This window comes from Crinia signifera, chromosome 4, assembly GCF_055691185.1.
Source record: "Crinia signifera chromosome 4, ASM5569118v1, whole genome shotgun sequence".
NCBI classification, from domain to species: domain Eukaryota; kingdom Metazoa; phylum Chordata; class Amphibia; order Anura; family Myobatrachidae; genus Crinia; species Crinia signifera.
This window is the reverse complement of record NC_139220.1, coordinates 239,827,918-239,842,760: the sequence shown is the minus strand read 5'-3', so window position 1 is coordinate 239,842,760 and position 14,843 is coordinate 239,827,918. Positions and strand designations below refer to the sequence as shown.

General features: G+C 42.8%; 1 protein-coding gene across 1 annotated transcript in view; it reads right to left on the bottom strand.

Annotated features, from left to right (window-relative positions):
- FURIN (furin, paired basic amino acid cleaving enzyme) overlaps positions 1-13,117 on the bottom strand; it is a 182,101-nt gene extending 168,984 nt beyond the window's left edge. Inside the window, exon 1 of the mRNA XM_083184108.1 lies at positions 12,330-13,117. The gene's annotated coding sequence lies outside the window, so the exon portion shown is untranslated. The remainder of the gene's footprint in view (positions 1-12,329) is intronic.
- Between the last annotated feature and the right edge of the window lie 1,726 nt (positions 13,118-14,843).

Genomic DNA, 14,843 nt, shown 5'->3' with positions numbered 1-14,843 from the left:
TTCATGGGTGTTTCCTCCTCCTATATATTAAAATTGAACAACGCAATACAAAGTTAGTTTTAGATTTAAAATTTCATAGAAGCTTGTTCCATAGTCAACTATTACGCAGCAACACGGGATCTTTTTTTTTATATCAGGTTCGGCAGTGCTGGTTCTCCCAGGATGGCTGCAGTGCTCTGGCTCTCTACAGTTCGGCAATTATCGGTCTGATTAGCGCTCCCTCTTATCCATTTAAAAAAGGAAGCCTTTGGCACTATCCAGTGCCCAAGTGTTCGGTTCACATCCTTATTTTCAGTGTTTGTACGGTTAGAAACTCCAGCATACATTGGGGCAGATGTATTAAGCCTGGTGAAGAGATAAACTGGAGATAAAGCGTAAGGAGATAATGCACCAGCCAATCAACTCCCAACTGTCATATTTCAAACACAGCTGATTGGCTGGTGCGTTATCTCCTTCCACTTTATCTCTAGTTTATCTCCAGTTTATCTCTTCTCCAGGCTTAATACATCTGCCCCTTAGTTGTATTCTGAACCGGTACAATCTGAAGAGTTTCATCAATTGGCACTGCATTGCCCATCTGGTTCTGGCAATCACTGTTCACTACACCTCAGGGCACCCAGGTAAATACCTGCCTTCAGTTCCTCCAGAATCCATCAGCCCTGCACATAAGGAACCCAGTCAGTGTCACTACTCACATATTAGGCAGGAAATCCTTGGTGAAAACCACTAATATATCAGGTTCTACCCCAATTCCACAAGTACAGTCAGCGGCCATATGATCATAGCAAGAGTTGTGGGTACTTGTTTCCTAGCACGGTGCCCACGATTTTCAATCGTATGGCATCTTATGCAATTGTATTGAATCGCATGCCATATAGCCACATGCGATGCGATTTTGGCCCCCCTATACGATTTTTTATTGTATAAGCACCCTAATGGGTGCTTACAATGTTAAATGCACCCCCACTATGAACGCCAACACGAAGCGTGGCGAGAAACTAACATGGTCTCAGGCAGCAAAGCTGCAAATAGGCCCCAGATCTGGATTACACAAAAGGAAGAACATACAGTATACAGTGTATTGAATACTGTACATAAAAGTTAAGAAGCAGAGAAGACAGGTGCTCATTAAATAGGTGTGCTCTTTGCTTTGATTTATTTACAGGAGAGTTGCCCACATGTCATCATGCGCAAGTCATCGTTTGCAGATATGAATGAACGCATGTGAGAAGAGATGCCGGTATAGATGGTAGGTGAGTAAGAAGAGCTGTGATGCAAGAAGCGGGCTGTGAGAACAGAAAAAGATAGGAAAAAAAATGTAAAATAAAACAATCCTCATATGTGATTGTCAATTGTGGTATCATTCTGCGAGATCGGTCACCAGAATCTGTTATAATTAAGGTACATTACTATTTGTCCAGTAGGACATGTGGAATTATCTAGCTGAACACAAAGGGGGGGAGGGAGTAATATTGGAGACCATGTATAAACAAACAAAACAATCTCAGCAATAACCATTCAAGGAGGTCAGTACCGCCGATGCTTCAGCAACCTACTGTTTGTAACTACTGTTAGTTACAAACCTTACAAGCCAAGCAATTTACCTCAGATCCAAAGAAAACCCCTTTCCAGTTACAGGTCTCTCCATACACGTCAGACACAGATCTGTCCACAGCATTATCACGGAGCCCACTTAACACAGTTTGTAGCCTTTCTGCTTCTACACAAAACACTAGTCATTGCACATTATAATTTGCCTGATTACAGTAGCACACAGGTTCTAAAACTTGGTCCCCAGGACCCCACACAGTTCATGTTTTCCAGGTCACCTGTGAATTTCTAAAATGTGACCGTTGGATATAATACGTGCTCCTGCCGAGTGACTTGTAAAATGTGACCTGGGTATAGCCCTGAAGACCGTTTGAGAACCACTTCACTACCAAATGCAAAATGTACACATCATATGCATAACATACAATTGACAGGGACAATTGCATTTCTCAACATCAGTGCAACAAGACTTTCCAGAATGGCACATAGCATGGCAACGTTTTTCATGCCCAGTATATGTACGACCAAGAGTGTAACATTGGCACTGCAGTAATAAAATATATATATATATATATATATATATATATATATATATATATATATATAAATAAAAAAAGTCTAATACCAATCCCTGCATACCCATTACCGGAACAGTAGTAACTCGTACCTGGGAATGAGATTAGATTGCATGCCAATTCTCTGATGCATTCTGCTTTGCAGTGTTAATTCCAGAGCAACCTGTTCAATAGTCAAGTGTGACAGTAGCCCAAGTGAGGAGTTACACCTCTCCCTGGAATGTGTTCTATGAGAGAGTGATACAGCAATACTAGCTGTACATAGAGACACAGAGAGTTAATTAGTGGCATGGCAGTGAGTGATGTGGAGTAAACCACACTGCTTCTCCACAAGAAGGATCTGACCAGTTTCATCCCTCCTCCATACTTTAAACAGGCTAGACTGGACCCTAGTGATCACAGGAAAGGGCTCCCAGACACCCTCTATAATTTGCTTGGCTCTTCTAGTAAACATGTGGCATGAGGTCACTGCAAGTGCGGGAAGCACTGACCGCAGCCAGCCTGTCTCTGCTTCATGCAGGTACAGACATGCTTCGGTCTGGAAGAGTTTAACCCCTTCAGTGTTAATTAGTAGCCTGCCATTTAAATGTATACATATAGATATTTAACTTGCATTAAAAACATTTTTAATTAGAAATGTATAGGAAAAACCGTCACAACTACAAACGTAGTTAACTTTACCCAGGGGGGTGGGTTTACCAGTGTAAACCCACATATGGCTAGAGTCTTCACAAACAGCACACTGATATTATACTATAAAAAAGGTGGAATAATTGGACATTTTTAAATTTATTTCGGTACTTATATGTTAGTTGGGTGCCCACTAAGCTATTTGCTTAGTTTTTCGCTGCGCTCGACACACTATATAAAATCAACTCCATGCCGACATGGATAGTGGGGGTATGAGCATACTAACTATAGTGGGCGCCCAACATACATATAAGTACCTTTCTTTTTTTTTTGGGGGGACAGGACAAGTAACACTTTATTCTACTAAAGCACAATGGTTACTTTTTTTTTTTTTTTTTTTTTTTTTAAAATGGTAATTAACTGGTCCCTTGAGCTCTCTTCTAATTTTCACATCTGTTTCAGTAAAAAAATAAAAGCTTTATTTTTTTGAGTAATGTAAAATAGTGGTTATTGCGAACATATTATCCTGCCAGTAATTTGCTTGGCAGCCTCTAAGTTTTGAAATAGTTGGACACTTTGCAGGCCTATTTTATTATGGTGGGGAGGAGGGAGTCTGCAGAATTTATGAATCAATAGTCCAACAAATGCACTTTGTTTTTAGTTGGTTTGTTTGCTTTCTTTTTCTTTACTTGACAGACAAGTGTTATGGTGTGTACACACAATGCAATATGGTCGCTTAGCTATTTTGGATTATTATTGCTCAGCAATGTATCGCTGAGTGACTTTTCAGTTTTGACTGACAGGACAGCACTGAAAAGTCAAAAAACACCAGCAACCAATAAGGGATGGCTGGGGGAGTGCACTCCTAGAGATTTATTGATATACTGTACACGCTAAAAAGAAGGACGATATTATGGTCGCTCAGCAACCATTTAGCCAGCGATACTTGCCAATATTGCCCCATAGCTAAGAGCCACAGCGTGGCAGGCATCGAGTCCAAGATAATAGACCACAATCCCCCCCCTAACATGAGGTGTGGTAAAAGGAACAAGTTATTGTTACAGTGCGAAAGTAGGTGGATCTGCAGGTTAGACACCATAGTGCCGAAGGGGTTAAACGAGAATTTAGGCCTCTAAGGTTTCCTATAATGGCCTTTTGAGGATCTAGTGTTGTCTACATTCAAGCAAAATTCAGCATTGGGATAGAGCACTGGAGACATCAAAGCCTGGATTGTATTATATCTTTTGGCGATAACAGCATTTATTTTGTTAATAAGAAAATTGCTCGACATATGAATTAATGCCTTATTTGTTTTTTTATTATGTTTACTAATTATGTGTATGTTCCTATATTTCCATATTTTTAAAATGTTTTTGTTTAGGTTTCCCTTGTCACCAGGCAACTACACCGACACTTGACCAGCCCAGAAGTAAATAGGCTAAGCGGTTCACATGGTCCCACTCACGTGGGCAGGTGGACACTGGAGCTGTGCCTAGGAACTAAAGTGAGCAGACTGTGTTCCTGGGGGAGCGGCAAGACTGTTCGACCACCGGCTGGTAGTGTCAGGCGAGCAGTCTGCTGATGGTAGGGTGAGTGTAGGTGCGTTTCCGGGTGAGTATATGAATGTGATTTTTGTATTAGGTCATTGTCTGTCCTTGATAATGGAACGCACAGACCTGAAACGCCTAAATTAACTCATAGTCAAACGTGAACCTTATAAAAAAAGTAAGTGGGTCAACCATACATATTCTAACAAAGATTCTGCATTTCTTCTCTAGTCACAGTTCATCAGCAATAAATATTTAAGAAATTATGCAGTGATGAAAGCGTAAAAAAAAAAAAAAAAAAAAAAAAGGAGCATGATTTCTCATTGACAATTACATTTAGCCATGAATAAATAGCATAAAGACATTGTGTGTGGGGACTTTTGATCAAACAGTTTTGTGCCGAAATAGTTTGTTTACCTCGCACAGCTACAGTAGCTGTTCCAGCTTCAAACTACTAGAAAGCCTGTGGAGACTGCAATTGAAGGGAATGCCGCTCACGTTAGAGGTTTCAGCAAATATGAAAGAACATTAAACATTATAAAGAGTGATCATTTCTGTCATAAGTGGCTCCAATGATTTATAACTGCACATTTATAGATTCAATAGTACGTGTAGAAACTAACTTTACTGGCTCTGGTAATAGTCTCAAGAGGGAATTAGCCACCCAATTTGCTTCATACTTATGTGACTAAAGCTGTCTGCTTCTCGTTACCATGCAATATTTCATAACCAAGCTATTACAATTGCAGGATGTGTCTTATTGCAAACTCTTTTCTAAGTATGTACATACATTTATTTAGCAAAAGGATTGGAAATTTGAAATTAGTGCACCTTTCTAACAGCACTGTAACGGTTGCCAATTATTTTAAATGAACCTTGAGAGAGGAGATGTTTAGCCTGGCAACTGGAATGACAGCATTGATCTCTTAAACAACAGGTGTGTTGAAAATCTTATGTTGAGAGCGGGGCAGACCAGTACAGCATACCAACAAATAAACATTTACGTAGTTGGACAATGCAAATAATGCTGAAAACTAAGCAAAGCAAGAGACGCTCTGGTCTGAAAGTGTGTGCAGGTTTAATTGCAGATTGATATTTATTATATTATCAGCAGCATTAAAGTTAACGACCATATTTTTAACAGCACCTACTGTAGGAGGGGGTCCTACAATAGGTTCCCCCTTCCACGAAAGCCCTTCACAGTAACTATCAAACATGTTCACGTAATGAAATGCCGGAATAAACCACTTAAGTCATAACTTGCACATTAGTTGTCTAGCAAGTTATGTCAGCACAAACAAAGTGGTGTTCCAAAGAGCAAATACAGAAATTTGTAAAAAAATAATAATAGTAATAATTTCAATTCTCCCTCTAAAAGTCAGGCATTCCCAACCAATGTTAAGTTAAAGTAATTTAGGTACTAATTAATCTAGTGTTCAAGCCTTGACATCACTACAGCCTGGAGTATTAAGGTGTGCGCACAGTGCAATGTGACAACCGCTGCGATGGCACGGGGATCATAACGCATTGAGCAGCATTGGCCCTCCTGTCAATCTGCGTACTATATATCTATATCTAGCGCCAATAGAAAGTTGGTCAGAATCACAGTGTACACAGCATTAGTGTGCCTTGAGGATCGAGGCTGGGAATACCTGCACTAAATAGTGTTCCTTGTCTGTGAGCGCTCATTAGTAGGACCCATCCTCCCCCACTATGTCTGTCGGCTCCCACTGTGTTCATCTGCACAGTATTACTCCTATAGCATGAACAGTATTTTACCTAGTGTTCCAACAGACCTGCTTTGCTCTATGTGCACTTCCCCCACTGTATAACACAGCAGATTATGTGGCACCTTATAATTAATAACGTTACAGCCACAATAGTTTAAATGTTGTCAGTACATAGCCCACTAGAGAGCATGGGTGTTCTGATGGGACAATATAGTACAATGGAGTGGTCAAATTTCCCTTCAGAAGTGTAATTTCTTAATTCTTTACACAATATTCACACATAAATGTCATGCTGCACACACACACACACACACACACACACACTGCAATGCAATAAAGGCAGCAAACAAGATCAACAATATCCCTTGAAATCACTGAAGCTACAGAATGAATAATATACTGTAGAGCAGGCATGTCCAACGTTGGCCCTCCAGATGTTGTGAAACTACACATCCCAGCATGCTTTGCAATAGTTTTAGTATTCTCTAATAGCAAAACTGTGGCAGAGCATGCTGGGATGTGTAGTTTCACAACATCTGGAGGGCCAACGTTGGACATGCCTGCTGTAGAGCATATACACTGAATGATTTCAAACAATAAGGACAACATTTTTTTTTGCTTTACCACTGCCCATAGTTAATGAAAATGATATCTGTATTGTTCATACACACTGAACAATATGCATCTAGTCATAAACGACATAGGCAAAATTGCACTGCGGGTACAGACCAGAAAGGTCATTAACGAATCACTGAGGCATGCATCATTATTACACAGTAATTAGTGATATCGTGCATATTGTCTGCCTTTATTGCATAGGGTGTACGGAGCTTCAGGAGGACAGTCAACTGCAGCGGTCACATCAGCGAGACTTTACATTGTGCATATTTAAACACAGAAATGTAAAGAAAGCCAATAAACTGAAACCAGAAGTGGCACTAGTCTTATTACTCAGAACCAGCATAAAAAAGGAATATAAAATTGGGGTTTCACAATTCTGTGTATTATTATTTTTATAAATAGAAGACCAACAGGGAGAGGATGTTGCTGACATAGCAAAAACATGGGGATTGGTCCAGCATTCTTTAATCCAAAGTGAGGAGACATTGGATTACCAAGCAAAACAAAGAAGAAAAAAAATCCAACACACACACACACACACACACCGTGGCACGGGGAGGGAGGTCGGGACAAGCAAATAAATGCAGACTGTGGAGAAATGTGCATGCTAAAGGTTACCAATTAGTGACTTAGCTAGTGTAACAAACAAGCACAAAGCAGAACAGTCTGCAATTCTTTTTACCTCAAGTTGGTTTTCTACACAAAACAGAACCATTTTAGCCTTCTGCAGAAAGCTATATCATTGCTTTATATTTTGCTGTCATGGAGATTACCTTAAGAGCACCCAGAAAATATGCTTCAAACACAGAAGGTCAACTATGATTTGACACTCAGCATATTCAGAGCTCATTCTTATCCAATTACTGCAGCCAAATAGTAAATGAAGAGTGGACTTTCAGCCATTTTCTTGATTAGTCCAGGCTTTGACAATTATATGAACTCAAAAGGAAAAATTGTAATATATATATATATATATTACAATTTTTCCTTTTGAGTTCATATAATTGTCAAAGCCTGGACTAATCAAGAAAATATATATAAAACTATAGAAATATATTCTCTAGCTTTGTTTGCTTTCCAGAAACACATAAACAAAACAAGTTGCATTTATTTTTGGGTACAACTATCAAGTTTTATAGGGGGGAGAGGTGGTTCATTTTTAAATTGCAACTAGGCTAGATTTGGCTTTATTAAATCGCTCCCTTAAAATCTGCAGCAACAGTCGCTGATTTTATCAAATTGGTCCAGATTCCATTATTATCCGGCAGGGGGCCTATTTAGTAACCATCAGGTTTTAAGTCCCCCATACACAGATCCAATCTGGTTTTGTTCGATTTCATCGGATCAGGCTGATACATAAATTGAAAAAAAATAGGCCAAATCAAACGGGTTTGACACCCAATCCAATTTGATGTGTATTCCCATGCTCATCGGATCCTACAGTTCAGATGTGCAGCCGGCAGCCCCCCGGGAGTCCTTTACATGTGATTAATAGTCAAATTTTATTTTGAAAAGTACATTAACTGCAATTCTAGTAATGTGGATATGGGGTTATATTTTTCATTTTGTCCATACATAAAAACTCTAGTTCAAACATATATAACGATTTTTGTGCACACGCTAACAAAAAGGGGATTTCATTTAAAGAGATTCAAATTTATTTTGAACGCCTGTTTTTCTAGTACCATAAAACTGCTTCTAACTGAATCGAAAACAAACAAACCCAGCAGGAATATGAAACAGTTTCAATTAAATGAGGAGTAAAGCAGAAGTCTGCAGCATGGATATTAAGGAAATGGTAGCTCTTATTCTGATCAACTGTTTGGGCGCCCAGAAGTATAGATTTTAGCAGTTTAAAACAGCTAAACGCCACTAGAATACTGGGTAACATGAAAAGTGCAATTTAGGCAACCTAAGAGGACACTTTTTGCATACTTCTGATCACTACCCTAGGAGTGTGCAAGAAGACATGATGGTAGCTCGCCGGTCCACAGAAAAAAAAAAAAAACGGAGCAGCTGCCAGCAGGCACGCACGCAGGGGAACGGCAATAACAATGACATTGTTCCCCAAACATTGTCCTCTTACCCATGTGTAAATATTATTTATTTACAGTTTCTTATATAGCTCAGCAAATTCCATTGCACTTTACAATATGTACCAAATTAAGAAAATCGGGGAAACCTATAGCAGTTTTTATCAGCTGCAAAATTACAAGCGTTTGGCCAATAACATACGGGGATCTGGGATAAGTTCTTATCACTGCTCGGACAGTTGATTATCAGGGGATTATGCTTCAGAGATCCCAATAGCCAATAAGCGACTATTGGGGCTAGTTAGATGCCCTGCCCCCAGAGAATCCATTAGCCACTGTCATTCACAGAGGCTAAATCGGATTTCCCTCAAGTTGTCATATCAATGAGCACGTCATGTTAGGCCACCGGTGACAATATTCCGCAAATTGTAGCCCACTTATATATACACAAGAACATCTACCATTCTTATTTCCATCTATCCTACGAATGGGGTGCAAACAGCACTAGCCATTTCCAGGTTGAGGTGCAGTGGCCTATGTCCACATGCTCTAGTATATATAAATACAGGGGACTCAACACTCACAATAATAAACTAACCTTAATATACAAATAAATAAATAAATAAATAATGGGGTTTTAGTACATTAATTGATCAATGCATTTAAGCTTGCAGCCCATCGCCAAGGGACCCCAATTCACTGCAAGTCCTACACTAACAACTGGTCTCTCAAGAACCTTGCAACTACTGACACATCATAGCTAAAATGAACATGTGTTTTTTCCTGGTTTAGAGCTCACCTGCCAAATACCTTATGGCTTTTAAAGAAAGGGATAGCTACTCAAAGTTGGCAAGAAAATAAATTAACATTATGCGAGATCACTTTACTGTATGACAGTAACTGGGACACTAGAGTCCATGTTATCCATGCATTGTCCGGTGTATGGCCCCAGCTTTACTATACTCCACAGACAACTTTTCTTCAACTGTTGGTTGGAATGAAAATCTGGTAATGAATGGGAGCAAGTGACAATTAGACATTTGATCCCAAAAGTATACATGTTCTAAATACTAAAGGGTATATTTATTAAGACACAAGTAAACTGAAAATGATCTAATACTTTTCATTGCAATTAGAAAAACCTAAAAAAAAAAAAAAGTGCCCCATTATCGTGCGAGAACACATGGGATCCAGGAAAAGTTCCCGATCTCATGCATTATCATGGCTCAGAGAAACACTTATCACGGACTATGCTTCAGGTGCCTGAGTGGATAGCCACCAACAAACCTATTAACAGCTGCTTATAGAATACCAGCCTAAAGCTGGGTACACGCTGGGCAAAATATTAACGATATTGATAACATCAATAAAGGATATAGGGGGGTAATCAATGTCAGGGGAACGGCTGTCGAACAAGCTCGACAGCCGTGCCCCTGTCCCGTTCTGCTCGCCTGGAGCTCGGCAGTCGGGATTCAATGTCCCGGCCGGCGAGAAGGGGCCGTGGCCGCGAGTTGATGACGAAAATAGACGAGCTCCGGCCAGGAGCTCGTCTATTTCCGGCTTTTCTCGGCAGAACGAGCCCGGCAGCTTGTGATGTCGGCTCATTCTGCGCAAAACCCCTGTTCAATGCTGTCGGGGAAGACAGCATTGAATAGGGCCCCGCAGCCATCTCCCCCGTCGGGAGATGGCTGCGGGAGCACGCCTAACATTGAATACCCCCCATAGTGTGCATATCGTTCAGTGTGTACATTGAATATAATTAACTATATGCACGGCCACAGGTTGTTCATGACACACCCACCCCCCGTCGTCTGTACATGCAGCTCAATCTGACAATATCGCTTACTGCTTGTACGGAGCACGGGGCGGCTGACATCACTTGAAGATATCGGTCAATGTGTATACATACTATATTGTTCTCCTGCAGCACTGCCAATATAATTAATGATATCAGCAGCCGCAGGCATTGCATAGTGTGTACCGCGCTTAAGTTGTTTCGTTTTGGATTCAAGTGGAAAATGCATATTGGGGTTTTTTTCCCCCCTTCACTAACAAGTTTAAAGAAAGAAAAACGGGGAAGAGAAGGCACATCCTGAGATGACATTAGCAATCGGAGAACAGCTGTGGTACGTGTTATGCAGCTGTCTATGACAAACAAGCCTAAAGTATTATTGCCCCCTCAAAGACTAATGCTTGCAATAATATTAATTTGAAGGGGGAAGGTGGGTAATAATTTTTGGAAATTTTTTGCATTATTGAGAAGATGGTGATAAAAAACATCCCATTTTCACAGTAATTAGGATTTTGTCTTTTAGAAATAAACCCGAAACTATTAAAAAAGTAGCAGAACATAGTTTGAGGCGCTCGCCATATCCCACTGCTCATGGGATGACCTTCCACTACTACTTAAAACAGTAAGTGGACTTAAAACTAATGGCAGGAGCAGAAACTGTGTCAGGTAATTACTTTTATCTTACTCTGAACTTAAAAGTTTAATTAAGGAATGACTTAAGACAACAAATACTCCTAAAATAAATGTTATATTTTAGGTTTTATGTAAAATAAATGGATTTCTTTCTATCCTTACTTTTCGTAAAGTAAAACATCCATTTGCATGCTGTGCGAATGTATATGCGGTGTGAACGGTCGGCAGGCGTACCACCATTCGCAAGGTGGGATCTGGTTGACTCGCAAGAATGTGAATTCGCATCTGAGAGAATCAACCAGAATAACCCCCTTTATCCAGTATATCGCCACCATATCAAGAGCGTGGCATGTATGGAAATATAAATGTTCAGGGCAGGTGACAAAAAAAATAAAATAAAAAGTGATGACAACAAAAAAAAAACAAAAAAAAAAAAAAAAACACTGGTGTCAATCATCTCTAGGCAAATATGTCTAGGCATCCCAAAAACAAAGACAGTGAGAGAAGTATGATATGCGGCCAGGATGAGAGGAAAACTACACCTGAGATGAAACATTAGATTAACATGCAGACCTTTATTATTTATAAAAAAAAATAAAAAATAAAAAGGAGGAGCATTTGGAGCCTTATCTTTACCAATTTATTTACAGTTGCAGTCTTCCTTAGCTCACAACAAAGCTACATTTAACAAGGCAAATAGTTTTTCACCACAAGTATGTAAAGAAAAGGTAACACACCCACAACATAGTATTCAACAGATAAGAAACAATGGAAGAGGAGCTTGTGCAATAGAGGTGAGCACACGTCTAGCAAGTCACCACCACTGTGTACTGGGGATATGACAGAACAGATCATGCAATCATTCATGACATAAGAGGACTTGGGCACAACACGCATCACATACTATAAAGGCAGAGCCACAGCTATGTAGATTGTGTGGGGGGGCATTGGGTATATTTACAGTGCAGCCAATAAGTAGAGTTCACCTATTGCATAGGTATACTGAGGTAAGCCAGTCTATAAATGACAAGAGTTTCCTCGGAGTTACCGCCACGGTGTTATCCAGCCCTAGCTGTAACCAATAGCGATGTACTTGATCGCCATGCTCTGAGCAGCCCATCATACATTACATGAAGTGCGTTCCCCAGCAGCCTACTGTACACATGTGTAATGATGACACTGAGTGGGGCAGACACGAGCACACCCAGAACACTTACCTCTCACAGACAGCTCTAGAGGTGAAAGATTATAAAACTAGATAGCAAAAGAATGCCCCCGGCCGATTTATTGGGGCGCTGTGTGCGGCCATGCTCTCCCGGGGCTGCCTATAGAACTCTGCGGCGTTCCAAAGTCTCTGTATAGAACTTTTCCCTTCTCTTGCCAGTTCCACACTGCCCAGCTCCCCCCTCTTCTTCCTCCTCCTCCTCCGAGCTGCTGCTGATGCTTTATGTGGGGCGCTGGAGGCAGCGTCATCTCCCGTCTAAGCCAGTCCGCTCTCCCTGCGCCCGCCCCTTCCACAGCCCGGACAGGGGAGGAGACCAGCGCCGCGCTGATGGTAATTACCAGAGGTAATCTCTCATAGTACAGGATCCGGCTTGTTGTGGGTGAGTCACCCCTGCTGGAGGTGCAGCCGCCCCGGCTCTATGCCGCTTCCTGCGCCTTGGCTCCGGCAGAAGCTCCGCCGCCACTCGTGGAGCCGGTTTGCGGGCGGGATGGCAAGAAGCAGGGTCCACACTACAGGACGCGTCTGGCAGCAGCGTGTACACGCGATTGGCTGCTGTGGCAGCACTGGAGCGGTGACCACCACAACATACTACACGCTGTACATGGGGTTCTTATGTCCCCTGTTCTCACCCCCAAACCCTCCCTCCCCCCCCAACACTGCCTCCCGGGTAACCTGCAGTGCTGGAGGCGCGCACTCCGGCGACAGAGGGCAGAAACGGGAGAGCAACGCTCCGGATGCCGCCGCGTTCCTGCGAGAGCAGCAACCACAGCAGTCTGATAGGAGAGGGGGGACCCCGGCAGCTCTCCTTCCTCCCAATCCCCCTCCTCTTCCCGGCAGCGCCGCTCCCACGTCACGCGCACACCGAGCACTGCCAGCCGGGCTGCTGCGGGCGCCTTCTCTCTCACCGAAGGGCACATAGCGTGCCGGGGCTGCTGCGGGCGCCTACCCTCTCACCCAAGGGCACATTGCAGCGCCAGGGTTGCTGCGGGTGCCTTCCCTCTTACCCAGGGGCACGTAGCGCGTGCTAGGGCCGCTGCAGGGTATGGATTATTGAGTCGCCCACTGAAGGTTGACAGGGCTTAGGTTGACACCTAAACTAGGTCAGCATGGCCACGATCAACAGGTTTGGAAGATCGACACAAGCATTAGGTCAACAATGGTATGGTTGACATGAGTTTTTAACAGTTTTGTTTGCCCCTAATGTTAACACAGTTGACATGGACAGCGTCAAAGTGTCCAGTGTCCCCTCACCGTGCTTTGGGCACGGTGCCTTTCTGCACTTGGCACACTATTGTATTCTCCCACCACACCGTAGTGGATGGTAGGGCGTGAAATACTGCCTGTCAGCACATGTCGGGTTTAAAATAACTGTGAAAAACCTTTTGCCTGTCGTCCTAATGCTTGTGTTGCAACCCTGTCGACGTTTATCCATGTCAACCTATTTCAGGTGTCAATGCATGTCGACCTAGCGACTGTATCACCACACAGCATGCCAGGGCCACTTCAGGCCTCTCATCCAGGGGCACATATAGTGTGCCAGGGCTGCTGTGGGCACCTTCCTTCTTACCCACGCATACATAGGGTGTCAAGGCTGCTGCCTTCCCTTTTTTCACAATGGGGCACATAGTGTGCCAGGGCTGCTGCTGGCACCTTCCCTCTCCTCCAGGGGCACATAGTGAGCCAAGTTTGCTAGTACACATGCCACACAGTGCCTTCAGTTCACATTATGCCGCACATGGTAGGTACCATCCAGCTACTACCTGAGAGGTATATGTCATTAAGCAGGAAACTTTATTTTCAGTTTCTTAAAATAGGCACACACACTGTCCCTTTCCGTGACAGTCCTAATCTCGGTGCTGAATTCATCACTACGCAGCTTCACAAAGACTGAAAACAAGTAGAAGCCTACTCCATGCCATTGCTGGGCTTTCTGATTCGCTCAGTTGTGCCTGTGAGAGTGAAACAGGAGCGATGGCAATGAATCTAATGTGGAATTTTACAGAGACCAGGTTTGTTAGTGATGAGTCATTCTCAGACCCATGTGAGGCTAATTTTTTAGCAGACAATTTTAGAAACATGGTAGACCCAGTGGCGCAGCTAGAAATCTGCCCACCCAAGAAGGGGTGAGGCGATGGACTACGGGTGCCACTGGCTGAGCTGACAGGCAACCCAGGCAGCAGTGAGCGTTGAGCTGGTCCCGCTCTGTGCATATCTAATGAGCGGGGACCCAGCGCAGTACATATTTAATGAGCGGGGACCCGCTCATTAGATATGCACTGGGTCCCCCGCTGATTAGATATGTACAGGTCGGGACCAGCTCAGAGCTAACTGCTGCCTGGGTCGCCTGTCAGTTCAGCCAGTGGCACCCACCACAGACCCCGCTGGCGCCGCTCCCCCAAGCCGACGTGGGGTCTGCCACATATGTAGCTACGCCACTTGGTAGACCACATTATGAACAGGTTCTGGGTCCCCCTAAGCCTCTGGGCAGCGGTACCCCTTGCACCCG